The sequence below is a fragment of the Apus apus genome, chromosome 2, assembly GCF_020740795.1.
Source record: "Apus apus isolate bApuApu2 chromosome 2, bApuApu2.pri.cur, whole genome shotgun sequence".
Taxonomy (NCBI): Eukaryota; Metazoa; Chordata; class Aves; order Apodiformes; family Apodidae; genus Apus; species Apus apus.
In genome coordinates this window covers 65,335,483-65,355,336 of record NC_067283.1, presented here as the reverse complement: position 1 = coordinate 65,355,336, position 19,854 = coordinate 65,335,483, and the positions used below count along the sequence as shown (strand labels likewise).

The window sequence follows — 19,854 nt, the reverse complement described above, 5'->3', positions numbered from 1 at the left end:
AGCAGCCTGCATGATATGTCTTTCTGTGCCAATGGACATGTTTGCAGTGTTTCTGTCTGTGCCTCATCACACTTGGGACTTCGAGGGCCTGGTCATTTTGCAAGGCAAATTCTTTGTTGCTTGTGGCTGCCAGCCTGCAGTTCTGCTTTTTCCAGGGTCCTTCCCTCCAGAAGTCAATCTTGCCACATTGGTGGGTGGTCATTTTAAGGGTAGGGTGAAATGAAGGGTGAAAATCATTTCAAAGCTGCTGTCACTGAAATTTTTAGACCCTGGAATAGGCTGCCCAGGGAGGTGGTTGAGTCACCATCCCTGGATGTGTTTAAGGTGGATGTGGTGTTGGTGGATATGGTTTAGGGGAGAACTTTGTAGAGTAGGGATGATGGTTGAGCTCAGTGATCTCAAGGGTCTTTTCCAACCTGAATGGTTCTGTGATTCTATGATCTTCATCAGTGTGTTCAGCATTTGGTGTTGAAAGTTATCTTTGGAGAAGAGATTGCAGTTTGTTGAGAAGCACTACAGTGAGGACCCCAGCTCCTCAACCTCCACAGAAAAAAGCATCCCCAAAGGACAGTTCTGGCTTTAGTGTGATATGTACCATCTTTCTTTAACCAAGGTCTGTGGTTAAGTCAGAAAGACAGATGCCTTCTACAGCTTTCTTATACTTCAAAACTAAAGAGAAAAGTATCCTTGTTAACAGCTTGATGTAGCCAAGATCCAAGAAGCCCCAAATTCTCTGTAGCTGTGTTGTTGCTGCCAACTTGCAGGCTCGTCTGGGGGCATTACGCTTAATCGCTCTGTGCCTCTTTTCCTCTTACTCTGTGAGGTTTAAATCTTGGGAAGGTTCCTTGCAGTAGTCCACTGGGTGGCATTTTCCATGCTTCATTCTGAGCTGTGCAGCCTGCAAATCTCCTAGTTATATGCTGATGAAGGTGCCTTCTTTGTGAAATCATGCAATAATGAGGTGCTGTGAGCCCTACGCTTATCTGGATGAGGAGATGAGGAGGGGTGTCAGCCCATCTGTCCTGAAAATTGATTCCAGTTAGCTTTCATAAATTTGATCTATGCCTTTGATGATACTTTTCATGTCCTGACTTCTGAAGGAAGTAAAGGCAAAGGCAGTGCTTTAATCTATTATCAGCTCCATAGGTTCCTGTTACTTTTTTTGAGGTTTTGGTGTTAGTAAAAAAAAAAAAAAAAGGACCTGTTATTAAGAACAGATTATCAGCAGGGAGAGGGAACAGAGGGATGATAATCAGTGTCTGGAGGAGCAAAGGAAAAGCCAGATGAGATGGGAAGGAGCTACAGGTTGATGGTTGGGTTGGGAAGATACAGGAGATGGAAGCTAGAGCATCAGTGAAGTGTATATGGGATAGCTGAAAATATTAGGTAGGAAGGAGCTGAGAGAAGAGATTGTGGAAAGCAAGTGTATTGGTAGGTACTGGCAATGGATTGAGGAGTGGGAGGCTCCTCAGTTGCCTGTAATACTTCAGCAGTGTAAAAGACTGGAGTTTATTCTTGTTGATGGGCTAATAAGAGCTCAGGCTTTTATACCTTACCTCACTACCAACAGCAGAGCAGCTGCAGACTGAAGAGATCTGCTACAGGAGACATAAACCGCTTGTCAGAAAGGACTTGTCTTCTGTCCTCCTTACTCAGTCAAGGGAGTTGTAAAGCAAAGGGAGCATTCAGAGATGTATGCAATTTCTGTCTGAACTCTTGTCCCACTCCATCTTTTTGAGTTTTCTTAACGTTAGCTAGTTAATTGTCCAGCTGCAAAATGCAAATGCAGTAATTCCTGCTGCTGGGAAAAGTAATGACCTTTGTAAGTGTGTTTTAAAGCAATCTATTGATGAGATTCTTAGGGGTAAAGGTTTCATTTTTAGTTTGGTTGTTTAGATTTGTATTTTGTTCTTCCTCCTCATCAGTTGTGCTTGTGTAAATTGTCTTTTTCAGATAATACAGAAGAAATAATGTCTGGTTCTTTAGCTCTTTCCTTCTTTTTTCTTAAATTAACAAATTGGCTTACTAGAAACACATTTTGAGATGAGAAGGTTATTTTTCTTGGAATTTTCATTATGTCTGAACTGAAGTATCTCATTAGCAATTAAGAAATAGCTTTATTTTTCTAAACCATATTGTACTTTTTTTTTTTTTTTGTGGCATACATGCATCTCCTTCCAAAATTTCTCATCTAGCAATTTTTAATGAATTCTGGCTTAATTTCATTTTAGTTGCAAGTTTTTGCAGTTATTCTAATATTAGTTCTTTCTAAAAGAAAGGCAAATTACCGAAACAGCCCTTGTGAGATACAAACTCCTAGATGATGATATCAATTTGCTTTTCACAGTTAGGCACAATAAATTACTTTACATTGCAGGTGAAATTTGCTGCACTGACATGTTTCCTCCTCCACAGAACACAGTTGGGTTCTGACACAGGGATAAAGAGCTAGCATTCATGGAACTGAGGCAGCACTTAACTTTTTATTCAGCTTCATACCTATCTCCTTGCTAAGTTACATGGTAAGCTCTATGGGTTATTTTCCTATTGTATTTTAATTTCCTGTTACCTGTGAGGAATTTGTGCTTAACTTTGTGTGAGCTTCCCTGGGGAGCATAACATTACATTCCAAAAAAAGAGCCCAGAATCCTACAGGCCTTCCTTTTTCAAAATTCCTTGTGAAAAAATAGCAGAAGAGCTTTTCTGTGTAGGGAATGAGGAAGGAAGTCTCTCGAGTCAACTACATATTTGACAAAGCAGATTTTATTTTTTTTTTTATGGCCTGATTCAGTATTAGATTACTGCAGTCTCATTCCATCTTAATTTCATCAATCAGTAGAATTATTTCAGCATAATTCTGGCACAGGGGATGGCAGAGTTAGCCTCTCTCTGTGTAATTATTATCCAGTCTGCAAGGATAAAAACTATCTTCTGGAGGCCAGCAGCACTGCCCTATTAAATCTGCAGCAAATGTGATCTGAAGCATTGAACAGTTTGCACTTTAGGTACTTTAAACAAAACTTGGAAAGTAATTTTTTGTTATTGTGGTACACCAAGGGTTTATTATAAGAAAAAGGGGCTAATGCCTCTACCCTGTAATGAACCCCACAGAGACAGACCTTGCCTCACTATTTGCTCTGAAGGCAGTGAGTTTGCCTGCCTCTTGGTGAGAGGTATACAGGAGTGGGCCCTGCCAGAAAAATGCAATTAGTAGTAAGTACTTTCCCCTACCCTGAAATAAAAAAACCTCTTCTCTGAGATGAGTTCATTGCGGTTTCTTCTCTGATGCCATGCTTTTAATGAGTCTTTGTGTTAAAATGACCTCTCCAAGTCTGCATGTATACAGGAAGATGGAGCCATATGTGTGTGTGTGTCTGACTGTAGAGTTCTGCTTAAGTCAAGAAGGGTTAAAGTCTTGCCTGTCCTACAGGTTATGGAATTACACCCTGAAAAAGCAAATGTTTTAAAATCAAGCATTTTAAATGGCTAGATCAGTTCTTGCCCTTAGAGGCGTTTCAGGACATGCAGCTGCAGCGTACGTATTTGTAAGATTCAACATTTAATTTAGAAACCTCATATAATTCCCATGCTGGTGCTAGAGTCTTGTCTGCATTTCATAACCGTATCTGTTAAGGTCAGAGCTATCAAATCTGGTTAGTCCTGGCCTGATTTCCAGAGTAGGCAAGTCACCTGCAACCCTCCACTTCGCTTTAATGGGCCTCTGGGTGCACGCAGCAGTACTGTGAAGGAGGCCAGCTATGTAGGTCCTGAAGTATGAATTGGTACCTAATTTAGTGTATCCAGGAGTGAAAATATCGGTTTAGTATTATCTCTCCCTGGGACTCCTCTTCCACGTATCGCTCTTTGTATTCGAGACAGAAGTTTGACGTATGCCTGTACAGAAGCCAAGTATGTCAGTGCCTCTAGGTACTACTGTATGTGATTCACCCCCCCATGGGTGAGTTATCACACTTTGTTGAATCTTATTGTAGGATTTTTTGCTGGAACATTTTAGTGGGGCTCTGCTTGGGCTACCTTAGTCCCAAGGGCTGCTTGAGTCCTGGGATGATCAAGGGTGGGCAGGGCAATCTCCATCTCCTTCAACAGGTTCCCCGTAGGGGGAGTGAGGGAGGAGCTCCTTCTGAAGGCTTGAGCCAGAAAAAGCACAGTAGCAAAAGCAGCCACAAGACAGACTGTGGGCTCAAGCTGCACATAGATCTCCTGTACCCTAAGCTGATTTGTTTGGTCCAGCTTTCTCCTCTCTCCTGAGCCTCCTTTGCTCAACCTCTTAACCAGCTCATCTTTATCCTCTTTTGCTCTGACCTTTGCTCACTCTCCTTCCTTTCTGCTGAACTTTTCCTCACCGAATGGAAGGTCTCATGCTTAACTCCCAAACGAGCTGCAGGGGAGCAGAAGACCAAGGAACCGTCCAGTTGCATGTCTTCCACTGAGATGCAGTAGCTTGCTGCCTGCTTGCTCCAGGTCTGTTTCAAGGCAGAGGAAACTAAAATAGCTTAAAACACTTACTGCTATTGAAGGTGAACATGTGACTGTGCTTCAAACTGCACCACCACCAAAAGCTTGCAGAAATAACATGTGGTCTGCTGCCATCTGCTAACACCTCTTTCCTCTACCCTCGTCACTCTTGTCACTTCAGGCTGCTGCGAGCTCTTAAAAGCAAAGACCGTCTTCTCTGCCTTTGCAAAGGCCGTGCTGCTGTGGCACCTTCTGCACTCCGTCTTTGCTTAGCTCTCAGTTTGCACTGTAATACAAATAATTGTAATAGAGTTGATAGTTTTTTTTAATGTAATCTTAATGGGGATGTGGGTGGAACCAAACAGGAGTTTCATTTTGTGGTATCTGCCCAGTTGTAACTCATCCCTAACATGAATTTGTTGATAACACTCAGATCTCATGTATTGATCAATGATGTAATTGTCATCCTATAGTATGATAAGTGATGTAATTCTTACCCAGTTACTGAAGACAGTGACCTTGAGACAGATCAGAGGATTAAGCAGCATAGATGGGTCACTGATTAGAAAATGTCCTTGTTTTAAAACTACTCTGTCACCTGTTAAGTATTGGGGAGGAATAACTAGAACAAAATGCTAGCATCTTGTAAAGGATATGGCATTTATTGACTTTTGCTAGCAACATGCTCTTGTTTTGGCAGGTAACTTTTGATGGTTTTGCTGCTTTGTTGCTTTTGTCATAATTTCAGTTTATGTTGGGGTAGCATAAAAACTGACTTCTTTGAGCCCAAGGAGAACATCTGTTTCTGATAAAAAGTCACACATTGAAAAATAAAAACAAAGTAAAGTAGAGGTTGATATGATATGAGAAATTCTGGCAGATAGAAAGAAAATATACGGTGCAGTTTGCCAGTGGCAAAGCCTAGTTCTCTTCTGCCCCAGCTAGAGATAGCTTGAATATACAATTGAGTAAGAGGTAGCATCCCTTTCATTTCAATACTTTAATTAAAGAAAAAAGTTAAAAGTGTTGACCAGCTTTTGATTTTAGATAAAAAGTAGGCAAAACTTGAGAAAGATAATTTGTATCAGAATTTTTTTTTTTTTTGTTCCTCGCTTCTTAGTGAACTGGCACATTTGCAAGGTAAGTATTAAACTGAGGAACTTGCCAAAGACTTCTCTTCAAGCAGATCCTTACTGAGAGTAGTGGAAGAAGATAATAATTTGCATGAACTTGTGACCTAATAAAGAAAACAAGAAAAGAGTGATCTGACTAATTAAATACTGCAATGAATTGATCTTAGGAAATCATAGAGGCATAGCTCAGTTTGATTCTGTATTTTCCACTTTCATTTGAGGCAGAAGTTTCTCTGGCGGCTTGTGTTTGATACTAAAGAATTTCTTTTTCTGAGTTCTATAAGCAGATGTTTTGCATTGTTAAAATATGTTTCCCTGTTTCATGGACTTTTCACATCTTCTGTTTTCCTACAGTATTTGCTTATGGGTAATGTTACCTAATGTCCAGGAGACTCCTAATGTGTAAGATCTTACAGTCTGTTAAAAGCAGTTAAGATGTTAAAGTCTGTCCAGTTCTTTATGTGCAAAGGGCCTTGTGCTAGGAAATCCTTGATACCTTGCCAAAGTGAGAATTTCAGGTTTCTGAGGGGTGAAATAAGAACATGGATGTATGTAGTCCTGCCAACAGTATTTCTTTTCTAAGTGTGCAATAAATCTAGACGTGGATAATTGAAAGTGTGAGAAAATAATGAAAACAAGGAAATTACTTTAATCCTGTAATGCCAAAGGAAACAGAAAATCTCTCACACATACTCTGCCTCAGGGATTAGGCATGTGCCTTCATTTTTAAGTGAGCTTTCATAGTGGGGTGCAACCACAAAATTAAGTTTCTTTGGCAGGCAGAGACTCCAGTTGCATGGGGAACCATTCTTCACTGAGCTGTGAGCCCATCTTCTGAGGCCTCTGCCCTCCTTTATGGTTTCATTCCCGCAGCTTTGTATGAGGTGAGCAACTGCTCTTTCCTCTCTTTTGCAGATGAGGCACGGAAAGGCTGGAGGACAGGCTTGTAAGAGCTCAGTGATGTAGAGATTTGACTTCTTCCATTTCCCAAGTCCTGGACAACTATTCTATCCTATAGGTCACCCTTCTGGTTGAATCCTTCCCCAGCTTTTTTTGCTTGGTGCCAGTGTTACCAGTTTCCCTGTGTACTCCTGTTTTCCCAGCATGATCACAGCTCAGTTACCTCAGCTAACTTGCATCCTTGACAAGGAGCATTTAGGCACTCAGAAACAGTGGCACTGTCACTGAACAGTTCCTGCCTCTAAGTTACTGCTTCAGCTAGTGAAATTTTCCCTGGGGCTGAGGAGCAGACTTCAGTCTGGGTATCAGCTCCTGAAGTCCAATCATCTAACTTGCAGTGCATGCCCTGTGTTTTGCTTCTGTACTTGGTTGAATTGCTGTGTTGTTTCAAAACAATATGGAGTGACAGTGCTGGTCCATGAAGCTTCCACTTACGCAGTTTCCTTTTTATTTTCTCTTTCTTTCTCTGTCAGCTACAGCCTTGCCTCCCAAGTTTAGGTAGCAGTTGGTAGCAGTCTCAGACCTTAAGGTGGCCTTTACATTAACTATTTATCTTTACTTGCTAAGATGTCATTAAAAAAAGCAAACCTTTAACAAAAGTATGGATAAGAAATGAAACCATTCCTCCCAAATTCCCCTCCTCTCTCTACAACTTTCCAAAGCTGTTTTGTAGCACGGAAGTGGAGGCTAAACCCTGGGCTATTTTTTCTAACCAGGGAGTTCTTAGCTGTATTCCATGTATGAATGGCAATCTTCTTCTTGTTCAAGCCTGCTCTGAGTTAGGTGGGAGAGGGGAAGAGCCCATCCAGTGTGATCTTAAACTCAAGGATGTTTCTCCCAGATGCTCACTCTTGCTCCAGAAAACCTCCCGTTTCTTCATAGCCCTTTGCTGTCCTGCCCTGTGCCTGTCTCAGACATGCCGGGTAGGCTGACCCTTGAGATTTCCCATTCCAAACTTAGTCATGTTTCAGGGTATCTGTTGTGGCAAGTCCATAACCAAGTGAACCTGAAATAAATGTGTTTCGTAAGATACTGTCATCTGATGTAAGTTGAAGTAGCCCCTCAACCCAGAAAAACTCACATGCGTTTGTACTGAAGCACTATCTGATGAATTATGGTGATGGAAATCTTGTTCATGCCCCTTGGGTAGTCCAAGATTTTTTCATTCTGCCCTTAAGATGCTGAATCTCTTAAATTGAAACATGTATCCTCTGCCTTCTAATGTTCTTCTTCATAAAACTGTAAAGAGGTCTGAACACAGTCCAGGTAGTTTTGGGTTATTTTCTTGTAATTAATTTCTTTACTGGTCAGTGAATTTTTTTCCACATCTGTTCACTGCTCTGCTAGCCAAAGTGGAACATTACAGGGACTTGCTGCATAGTCAGGATGCTGATGAATTGTCAGAACAAGAGATCTGTATATCTGATTTTCCTGGAAGACTCAAAGGAAAAATCAGGATTATTTTAAGGACATGGAGTGTGAGATGTTATTGCTTAACTGCCTCAACTATTGACTTAAGTGACTTACACTGATGGATCATACTAGGTAAGGTGTCCAAAACTCACGTGAATCAGAATTAACTCCAGTATGGCCCATGAAATAAAAGTCACACAGAACCACAGAATGGTAAGGGTTGGAAGTGACCTCGAAAGATCATCTTGTCCAACCCCCCTGCCAAAGCAGGATCATCTAGAGTAGGTCACTCAGGAACATGTCCAGGTGGATTTTGAATGTCTCCAGAGAAGGAGATTCCACAGCCTCTCTGGGCAGCTTGTTCAAGTGCTGTGTCACCCTCACTGGGAAAAAGATTTTCCTTACGTTTATGTGGAACCTTCTATATTCCAACTGGCAGCCATTGTCCCTCATCTTTTCATCGGACATCACTGAGAAGAGCCTGGCTCCATCGTCCTGATACTCATCTTTACATATTTATAAACATAATGAGGTCACCCTTCAGTCTCCTCTCCTGCAAGCTAAAGAGACCCAGCTCCCTCTGCCGTTCCTCATAAGGGAGATGTTCCACTCCCTTACCTATGCCTTGTCTTGTGATCTGAACACTTACTGTCTTTCAGAAAATAAGCCTATCTTTGGACTTGGTTTGCTGCTTCTTAAAACAGTTCCACTTGGAAGTGAGAGGATTTGGGTGAACCCATTGCTCAGCCTGGCACTCGCACCAGGTAGCAGCTACATTCCTTTGTACTGTCTTCTTCTTTGTCTAGTTGAAGGTACATTCACCAGATGGAGAAATGGAGTTTTCCGACAAGAGAGCCAACCATGAGACTGCTAGGTAGAACACTCTTGATTTGGCTTAATTTCAGTTCATGTCCAGTTGGAGGAAGTTTTCCATTTTCTGTGCTGCTTCTTTGCTCTTGCCTAGCTACAATTACAGTTCCTAGTTACAGGAAAGCCTGGTAACCTGTGCTGTACATATTTTGGTTCTTCCCACACCTGTGCAGTGGAGAAGAAAGTTCAGCTTGGTCCGCATAATAGACCTATATAATGGGTGAATGCAGAAGACAAGGCTGTAATGTTCCTAGAGCTTGTTTGTTCTTGTAGGTGAGAGCCAGGAAGTCCAACTTCATGCAGTAGTCAGCAACTTAGAGCTGTGTCTAGATGGGATAAAAAATACGCAGCCGGGTTCTTCATACTATAGCTCTTATCATGGTTACACAGATGCAGATGCAGTTCTTCATACTCTCCCAGTGTAAATGTAGTCTATTATCAGCAGTAAAAGTTAGATATTTCTATATTTACTGCTAGAAATAGGCCCAATTTGTGGTTTGAAGACAACTGAACAAGACAAAGTTTGTTTTTGTGTGTACAATGGGGCTTAGATCCCTGGCTTTTATCTTATGAGGCTTTCACAAAGTCTCAACAGTGTTTTAAAATCCTTTGAAGATGGGTTCCCAGCTACTTGGTTTCCAGTGGAGGGTTTGAGAGATCAGTCCATCTGTAGCTCTGCTCCACCCCTGACTGTGAAGGCTGCCTGCCTGCTGCTTTTTAAGTCTCTTCTGATTTTTAAATAATTCTTGCCAACACGTGCTTTGCCTCTTGTGGGGAGGAGAATAAGTAGTAAGTACCAAGACCTACAAGTGAAGTTTGTCCTGGTAGGAAGATCCCATCCAGCAAAGGGAAAGATACCATGTAAGTGGGACCTGTTTTGCATTTTTCTTCCTTCCTGTGCTTGTGCATCTTTCTTACAATCTGAGAGGTCTATCATCAGTTTTGAAAGGATTCTCTGAAAAGCACAAATTTGGAATGTTTAACAGGAGAATCTGCCTACCTACCTCTCTTTTGGTAAAATTAGAAAGTTAGACCTTTTGCCTCTATTTCAGAACATTTACGTGAGGAGAAAGCGACTTTACAACTCCTCTCTGTCATGCCATAAAACTGGGTGGCAGTCACCTTTGTGGAAAAAACATTTCATACCCTGTTGGTCTTTTCTTCTGAGGCTCAGCAGCGGTGTTCCTCTCTGCAGAGGGTTCAGCAGGGCAACTGCCACCCTAGAAAATGAGACACTTGAGTCATTTGCATAGAGCATCAGAATCCAGCCTGCCCAGCTGCTGGAGCAAAGACCACAAACTTTCACATTTGAGTCATCTGAAAAGCTACTTATTTTTATGAAGAAAGAACTAAAAGTTTGTACTAAAGTAATTTTATTTGGTTTCTTGTAGCTGAATCATCTGACTCTTAGATGGTAAAGGTTATGTGTCAAGTGAATTTTCTTGCTGTCTTTCAGTGTCTGATGAATTACAATGATCAGAGTTTGATCTTGCTTCCAGTCATAAGAACAGTTGTTCGATTACAGTGTGAATATCAATGTTTGAGTCTATAGAAACCAATCAACCCTTCCTCCTAATTTTTGTAAATAGGCTATGACTGTGACACTTGGATTTGGTGTCTCTTGCATGTCTGAATCAAAAAATCTGCACACAATGATGTCCTCTCTTCCACATTCACCATCTACTGCCTTGTTTTTGTATTTCTGGTATTTCTCCTGCTGTGATGTGTCCAGACATCACTGTGGTCTGTAATATTTAAATTTTATTCTACATCATGGATTTGTTTAAGGGACTTTCTCAGTTATAACTGTAGGAAATAGCAAGTAATGTAAGAATAGCTGGTTGAACTGCTGACAATCAGCATTGCACAACATTTAGTATTTTTCCAGCATAACCCTTTAAAATTACATTTTTCCAAACTCAGTGGCAGTTTCCTGTTGACTTTTTTTTTCCTTTTTACATTTCAGCATGAATTATTCAGGTTGTCTTGAGACCAAGATATAAAGCTCTGGATTTTTGTACCTTTTTAAAAAATAGGCTAGCTGTTTCATTGAGTAGCAGGGCAGCACCTTCGCATTTGGGGGTAGACACCTGAAATTTGGATCTAAGTTGCCCTGGTGTTAGGACTCTGCCTGCTTATGTGCAGGAGGAATATTTGTCCCTAATCAGTTTATGAACTCAGAAATGTATCAGTTTGTATCTACACAGCAGGAACTCGTTATGTAGTGCTGCACTGGGGACACTGTATTTTAAAGCTGAAGGCCGTGTTTTAATATTGCTATCTCTGTCTCCTGAGCAGTGTTGTGGTCCTAGGCTTCTTATGCAGTAGGAAGGAAATTGTGCTATTGGTTGCCCAGGCAGGGTGGAGCAGAAGGATTGGATGAAGAGAGAACAGAAGCTATAGATGATGTGTTCAGAAGAAGTATTGGGGAACATGAGACTGTCTGAACAAGGAGATGAGAAAGGTTATGGCTGCAAGCACCAAGTGTGGAGATAGCATTTTGGAACTGGTGTGACTGCTGGGGATGGAATATGTGATGGGATTGGGATTGGGATCAAGATGAGGGCACAGGAGGAAACTGGGGTAAAGAGTCTCAGGAGGGAATCAGCAGGACTGAAACCACAAGCAAGAAAGTCAGTGGGAAATCTCTGTACACTGTGATGGAGTTTGTGATTCTTCATGCTGCAGTTGGATGCTGTCTGCCCTGTCTGGTGAGTGGATACAAGACCGTTCCACCTCTGGTTGGTTGTTGTATGCCAAGTTCTTGATACAGGCTTGTAGCCCTACTGAGACAGCAGACTGAATTATGCAAGTGCTATCCCTTGCATCTGTGCAAAAACTGTGGTCTGAAACAACACAGTTTATCTTAAGCTGCTGCTGAGTCTGTTCAAAGTGTCTAACTTCTCACTGAAATCTATGAGGAGCATTCATGCATTTTGTTCAAGTGGTAGAGAAGCAATCTCCAACGAGAGGATGCAACAAGTATCTCTCTGGCAGTAGTGTCTCCTGTGACCGCATCTATTCCACCTGTTTGTACTGCTTAGTCTTGCTGTCCCATCATTTTGGTTCACATGTGGTCCAGTCCTCTGCTCCTGCTTACAGGTATCTTGGTGTCTCCATTGGAAAAGGTCAGTTTCTTTACATTTCAAAGTGTCAGTCCTGGTAATGATTTATATATATAGGTATGTGCAGATGTCTTCTTTTGTGTCTGCCTCTGTCAGCACAGGCTTCCATATGCTCACTGCACCTCCTTTTGGAAACTACCCTCTTCATCCTCCTCTGGGCTGGAGTGAGTGCTCCTTGGCTGGTTGGAGTCAAAAATGGGTTAGCAGAAGAGAGTGTAAGGAGTAGTTCGTAGCCACTCCAGTTTATTTTCACCATAATGGATTACAAAACACTTTTACACCAGACTGCTAGCACTTCTGAAGGGAGCCAGTCATCACAGGAAGAGGGGCAGCTGGTGCCCAGCATGTGTGTGGGAGGAAAACCTTATCAAGCAGCATAGCTGGGTTTGGAAGGGACCTTTGTCCGCAACCGGAGTCTTTCCAAGACTCAGTTCTGTCTGTGGGATGGGAAAAAACCTTCTTGCTGGAGTGTTGTTAACATGCACTAATTTTAGTATATCAGGCAGTTAGGTAATATGGTGTCAGCCAGAAAATAACCTATAGGGAAATAGCTTTTTCTGTCTATAAAGCATGGGTTGTAGGACCATTTTTAATAGTGAGAATGAAGCAAACAACTTGAGTGTTGCTTATTCAGTAACACCAGCTCTACAATACCATGAATGGCACCATTTCCTCGGGGGAAAAAACCCCGTGTGATCATAAATTAAGAAAGAAGATTAAATATTGCACAATTGGCCCTATTTCTGATATTTCCTGATTCTTAACATTTTTTTACATACCTATATATGTTTGTATGTGTAATGAACTGTTTGTGACCAAATTCGTAGTTGCTCAGTACTTTCTGTCCAAAGATCTTAAAGTGCTTTAAAGAGGGCTTAAAAAATATTAAAGCATCTTACACTTCTGCTAGTACACTTCTTTAAGCACATCTCTGTATCCAAAAGTGCTTACCTCTGGTTGTTATAGAAGACTGCAACTTTAACTGAAGGAGGTAAGAGGGGAAATTTATTTTCTAACTTACTGTCTTCTAAATCTGATAGGAAGTCATGTCTGGTCATTTTTTAAATTTATTTTTTTTTGCAGGTTTCCCTCATAAGTCAATTTATTTCCCTGTATTTGTAAGTCCTTGCATAGCAACAAGTGAGTGAGAGTTACAAGAAAATACAGCAATGAAACCACAGATATTGTCAGTGAGGAAATAGAGCTGGGTTAACTCTCATAACAAGGATTAAATCATTTTGAAAATTACACTATTTGAAATTATCTGTCTCTTACTCACAAAGTGTTCAAAAGTTGGGTGTCTCACTGTATAACAGAGGAAATGGGTACACTGATAAGTAAATATTAAAAAGATTGGAACACTTGGCGATTTCCCAGAGTGCTGAGCCTGCATCGCTCCAGCTGATTTCATTTGGAGTTACAAGGATTCAGCAACTCTGAAAACAGAGCATGCAGAGTTCGCAAGTTTTAAAAAAGTTTGTTTGCCACAAAGTAGAAAACGTGTGATCTCCCTGTGTAAGAGCAACCCCTCAATAACTGCCCTTGTGTGCTCTCTATGCCAAGGAGCCTTGCAGTAAACAAGAGGTGGTTCACCACCCTGCCTGGAAGGAGTTGCCCTTCTGTGCTTTCTTGGGGCTAAGATCCGGTGTCTGGGCAGCTCCTGCAGAGCCCATCAGCGTACGCCCTTCCGTGCACCCAGTTGCCTTGTTTGTCAGCCCATCTCACTGCTCTTGCTGCGGCTTCACGAGATCATTCTTGTGTGTAGGATAGTGGGAATAAGCACAGTGATGGAAAATGGCTTTGGCTTTTTTTTTTTCCTCAAGGAGGTAAAGATGTTGCACCTTGTCTGGGCAGTCTGGTGTTTTAAAGGTGTTCGGGTTTTTGTTGCTGGGGCTGGGGTGTTTAGTAATTTGACTTTGTCGCTGTTCTGTTTATTTTATTCAGTCAGGGGCAGATCTATTTTTTTGATCAGACAGTGTTCCTGTACTGTAAAAACCAAGAAACAGCATTCACACACTGGTGGTGTGAGACGCCTGTTGCTGACTTCTGTACACTTCTTGCCCTTGCCCTCCCTTAGGTACTGCTTACTTTGTGCAAGTTGTAAACTCCACGGAGCAGGCGCCGTCTCCTAATGTGTGTTTGTACAGTGCATAGCACAGCAGGACCCAGGATTCGTTGCGGTCTCTGGACATGCTGTAACGTAAGTAAGGGTACTTCGTCTTGCTGAGTAATTAGAATAGTTTGTGTTAGCTGAACTTGCAGTTTCCTGCATGCAGACTGGTGAGGAAAGGGACTTTTCTTTCCAGGCTGAGAGGGGGCTTTGCAAATGTTCTCCAAGTCTCAGCAGCATCTGGCTGTTTTGGCACTGGACAAAGACATAATCTGTAAATTGCTTAAAAGTTTAGAGAGGCCTTTCAAGTACTAACACTCCCAGATGAGTTAAGTGGGGGAGGTTCACACCTCTCTGGGTACCGTCGTTTCAGTCTGCCAGGCTGCAAACTCAGCGAGAGTGCAGCATGCAGGTTTTCATAGTGAGAGATTTTGTCACTCCCAGAAGTGCTAGAAACTTAATTGCTTTCAAAGGCAAGCCGGGAATCTGGAGGACCCAGTACAACCTGCTGAGAGAACATAAATCATGAGATACTATCGAGTTTCTGTGCTTGGGCTTGCGTGGAGTGAGTTTGCTTTGTGAGTGAATGCCTTTGGAATACACTGGTATGTGTTTTTTTTGTTGATTCTTAGACATAGCAGTAATTGTTGTTGGCTTTGTTAATAGGCATCTATGTTCTGCTCTGCTATGTTCTGTTCATGTTTTCTAAAAAGTGTGCAGACAAAAAGACACAATTGTTCTGCTTCGAAATAATGAAAGCATTTCTTCATTTAAATGAATTGACAGGCTTGATCCAGGTGGTTCTCAGCCATTGTCCCTTCAAATAGGCATGGAGAGAGATCTGACTGGCTGTCATTTGACCATTGCTGTTTATCTTCACTCAGAGACAAGTGCTTAAAATGCCAATGTTTACTTATTCTTTTCTGCTAGTTTGCCAGCCACTTTTGTCCCCAGCCAAATGAACTCTGATGGCAACTAGGAAGAAACTGTCTGTTGTCAGTAAGGAGTAGCATTTTCAAATGTCCTTATAGATCCCTAAGTTGTTTTTTTTTTCAAGGTAGATCTTGTCAAAATCTGTGGAGCTGGTCCTTAAGTTGGTTGGGGGAGTTCTGGCATTTTTATCCACAGCTTGGTTTTAAATGTAGTTTTCCCCATCTCCTTAAAAGCTTGGTTTATAGACTCTCCATTGATACAAATACTCTTTTGATCTATTTTGCATGGAAATTAAAGGAGGAAAAGGTTTTAAAGTAAACCAGCCAAATAATCTAGTGCCTTTTGATCGGTTTCCATTAGTATTAACCCAGTAATCTGCCCTATTAGATGTTGTTTGAAAGGAAGTTCAGTGTTTAAAGAAGATAAACATACCAGCTGACATTCAATATGTCTTCTTAAGTCACCAGCAGAAACCTTGTTGAACCTTGTTGGCAGAGGTGCCTTCTGAGAAGAGTTCCTAAAAACACCTCCCCAGCTATTGGATTAGTTTCTGAAATACTCTGGCACTGCTGTGGGTTTGGTGCCAGCACTGCACTCTTGGTCTAGCTCCAGTTGGAACTGAAGAAGGTCTGAGTTTTAAGACCTCTAGGATGCCTTTGTGTCCAGAAGAAACTGAGCACTGGAATGATGTGTCATCCAAACTGTGGTATATTCCTAGAAATTGATTAATATGCTACTTTAATCTAGGAAGCTTATACAGCTGAAGTTATTGAGATACTAGTGCTTAGAAGTGAGAGATCTCCAGCTCCTAAGATTGCCTGGCACCCAGACAAGTGAAGCTCTCAATTGCTTTGAGGTGCTGACAGTTATCACAGCTTTGTGCAGACACACCTTTACCAGTACTGACAAAACACAAATACCAGTTTCACATCACTGTGCTGTTCTTGGCTGGTGTACAGCTTAAAACCATACTATACTTCACAGCTTTGGCACAGAAAATGGGAACAAGGGGTCAACAGCAACAGTAGCCTCTTATCAAATGGCTTGTTTTAAATGCTTTTAGTAAAGACAGTATTTTAAAAAGGGATTTGATCTCTTATTTGAAAATCAGACATTTAATGCATTATATCGCTTTCAGCCCGAGTCATTCTGCTGAAGTTGCACTGAATGTAAGAGCAGACTTTGGTCCATGATGAGGACAGTAACAAATGAAGGAAAAATGCTGTTTACTTTCTGCAACAGTGAGTGCCTCTGAACATCACAGATAACTGAAAAGTCTGTTTTCAAAACAGCTCTGACTCTATATGCAAATAAAATTTCTGTGATTTCAGCTTTTGCTAGAAATCATATCTCATGCATCAGTGTGACAAAGCACTGGTGTATTAATACCAAGTGCTTTCTAAAGAAACTCATTTAAAATCCAGGGTTAAGTCACACGTGAAAAGGGGTTGAGACCCCCTCATACACATCGTGGACCATCATGTATTCATACAACTGTCAGGAACAGCCTACCTGACTGTGAAAGTTTCACATTAAGATAAAGAGTGTATTGACAGATTTCAGTGTATTTAGTCTTGTCAGACTACAGATCCAGATCACAGTTGTTGCTGACGACTCCTGTGAGCCCCTGCCTGCAACTATTGAGTTAGAAATTAACAGACAAACTCCGGCTGATAACCTTGGCGTTGCAGTGTGGGTATATTAACTTTACTAATTTGCTGGGAAAAAAAGGTGTCAGGGTTTGGCATTCCAATGGCAAAACCAGCAGTGCTCCCAGCTGCTCTTAGCACTGGATTTAATCTCAGTACTTTTGCCATCTGCTATTAAAGCATCGCAGACTTCTAGAGGAGTGGAAGATTGCACTGGCTTTGGGTAGCTTCCAGAAAAGCTGAGCAGATTCTTTGATTTGCCATGATCAAACATCCTGATTGCCAGAGTTTAACCTGAATTCTCTTTTAGCCTTGGTGACTGAATTATGTTGTGAATTCTAATGAAGTAGCAGGCAGCCTTCTTGATTTGAGAACACCTGGGATAGGTGGTTGTCTCCTGTATCTTCATCAAGCACTAAGCTCACATTGCTCAGTAAATAACTTCAATGAAAGCCTTGACTCTGTTAAAATTCTCAGTCTTCTGAAAAGCCAGTAGATGGGGTGTGTGTGATTCCTGTGCAAAATCACTGTACTTCTCAATGCAGAGATCCAACTTTTAATGTTTACATTTTTGTTGCAGAAAATCCACTTATTTATTTATTTGCTTGTTTGTTTGTTTTCTGTCAGAGACGGCCCTCCACATGAATCACAAATTTTAGCACCCCTCAGTGGAAGCACCAAAAATTTGTGATTGATTTTTACACATGAAATACTCTGAGCGTGATCTACTGTGCACTTTGCAACAGTTAGGTCTTTGAAATCTAGGTACGAATTTTTATCATAAGCTTTTTCCTTTTTTTAAAAAAATTAAATTAGTCATGAACTAGGGAAGTACTAGGTAACTGAAAATAGATGGGGTTACTACACACTTCTGCTTAGCTTAAGGTTGCAGTATTGGGTATAGATACCATGGGGCCAGCTATGAAATACACTTCCTCTTTTTGTGTCTCCAAGCCCAGCATGGAAAACTAAATGTGCATTTGTATGTATAATTCTGTTGATTATACATGTGAAAATGCAGTGTAAATTTAAATATTTTGCTGTTGTTATTAATGTTCATGTAAATTACCATGACAATACAGACTGCAGAAAAGGTCACTAGTCACATCCCAGGATGGTGTTCATGCCTATGGGTCAGTTACGGTAAACTTTAAATAGGAAGGAATTTAAAACAGGAGACAAGTGGGTTTAGGACAAGTGGGTCCCTGAGTTGTCTTCCTCCAGTGAAGTCATAGTATAGCAGAGCATGAACCAACATGTAAATAAGCTGGTCTGGCCAAAGGTAATTTATGCCATTGAAAATGAAACTGTATAGAGTCCTATTAGGTCCAAGCTGCTTATGCCTGAGTTGTGATGAAGAAACCTTCAAACAATTAGGTAATAATTGACCAAAGGAACTCTGCTCAAACACAATACATATCTAATACATAAGCACGTCAGGAGGGAGTGTCTTGCCAAGAAATAAGTTAAAATTAGAATACTATATCAGTATTCAGTTATCTTCTGAGAAGAAGTATGGATGCTGATGGCTAGGATCTACAGCTGAAGTTTCCTGACAGATTTTGGGAAGAAATTATGTGCATACACACATACACTCTCCTCCAGGCTATTAATGCAATTGTGGGAATGTAAAAATCTCCAAATAGCAGAATAGCCACAAGTAATTAAAAATAAAAAATTAATAGTGGAGTATGACAGAGTCCTGAAGGTACTGGTTTTACTCGTGGCTTTGATGAAAGGGGCAAATATCACAGACCTGTTGCATTTGTGTGGCCTTTCGGATGAGAACCACAGTAGATATGTTTTAATCTGGTGTAGTGAAGTGTGCCCAAAATACTCTTAAGCATTTTACAGTTGCCCAAACTACTCACTTTCCTAGAAATCTGATTTTGTATTGTAGCATAATCTGTTTCCCCTCTGTCTTTAATGTGCAGTTCTGCTGAGCGTGCAGTTCACATTGGCTGCCTCAGGCAGACTGCAGGTCAGCTTTTAAATGTAGAAGAATTTATGAAATATAACTATTCTGTGTACAGTTAACAGCGGTTGTGCAAGTAGAAAGACTTTGCTTTATCTGCAGATGTGATCTACATTTACATTTATGTCCACATTCAACTCTTACATTTATTGCAGTCGAGGGAAAAAGAAGCAGGAGCTTTGTGTAGTCTTTAACAATCTGCTGTAGTAGCTGGCCAGTCCACTTAGCTTTGTATGAAGCACGTGCTACAGTGGTTCTTTCTTCCATTAACTCTTTGATTCTGGGAAACAGGATTGTTTAACAGGACATGGAAAGGAGGAAAAAAAATAAATAAATGCAGGATTAGCAAAAACTTTGTACTCGCCTTGCGCCAAGCTAGGAAGGGATTTGTGTATTGTGGGAACAATTAGATAGTAATGTTTGCTGGACTGCTGTGGTGGATGAGGGATATTTGAGAAGGTGATTCAGCTCTGCTGGAGTCTTCAGAGGGAGTGGAGGGGCAGCTTTTCTGCTTGGAAACTGCAGTTGGGTTGGGCAGTTTCTGGTTAGTCAAAAGAGTTGCTGGCTGTTGTTTGCGATAGCTCAGCTGTTTCCCATGTGACATGGCTGGGTTTCCTCACTTCTTGTCGAAGCTGGTGCTGGAGTTTGGAGTAGAAAGCATTTCAGCAACATCGTTCCAGCCTGGTTAAGGCTTTTTCTGTTGCTGTTGGACTAGGAAGGGATGGGGAGGAATCATATCCATGCATGAAGAAATGGTGATGAGAGGAGTGCAGAGGGAAGGCCACATATCCTGCGTTCCCAAGCTTAGAAATAACCGATGTCAAAGTGGGAGCTCGTTTGTAGCACCTCAGCTTGACCCAGCCAAGTGTCCATTGTGTCACGAGTGAAGCGTGGGGTGAGACTTCCTTGCCAGGTGATAAATGCAATCTCCAAATGCTTTGAGGAGGGAGTCACTGGCAAGCAATGGTAGGAGCTTTTTTCCCAAGGTTAAGTACTGAGTTGATGAGAGATGAGAGTCCAGGAGAAGGACATAGAATTAATGAGCTTAAATTGAGACCTGGCATCTGGAACACCTCAGAATTCGGTAGACTTCAAGATAATACTTGTTCAACCCCACAAGGTACAGTATGATTTTCTATTTGGGGTGTTACTTGGGAACTGGAGTCAATCTTGGGGCTTCCTTGTGCTGGGCACTGTCACCCTAGTTAGA

At 41.4% G+C, this 19,854-nt stretch overlaps 1 protein-coding gene across 4 annotated transcripts in view; it reads left to right on the top strand.

The window, feature by feature from the left end:
• Positions 1-19,854, top strand: part of ATXN1 (ataxin 1) — a 228,226-nt gene that overhangs the window by 100,123 nt on the left and 108,249 nt on the right. The window contains exon 1 of one of the 4 annotated variants that reach the window (XM_051609146.1): positions 14,115-14,177. The exons of the other annotated variants lie outside the window; for them this stretch is intronic. The gene's annotated coding sequence lies outside the window, so the exon portion shown is untranslated. Of the gene's footprint in view, positions 1-14,114; positions 14,178-19,854 lie in introns of those variants that run through there. 4 annotated transcript variants of the gene reach the window in all.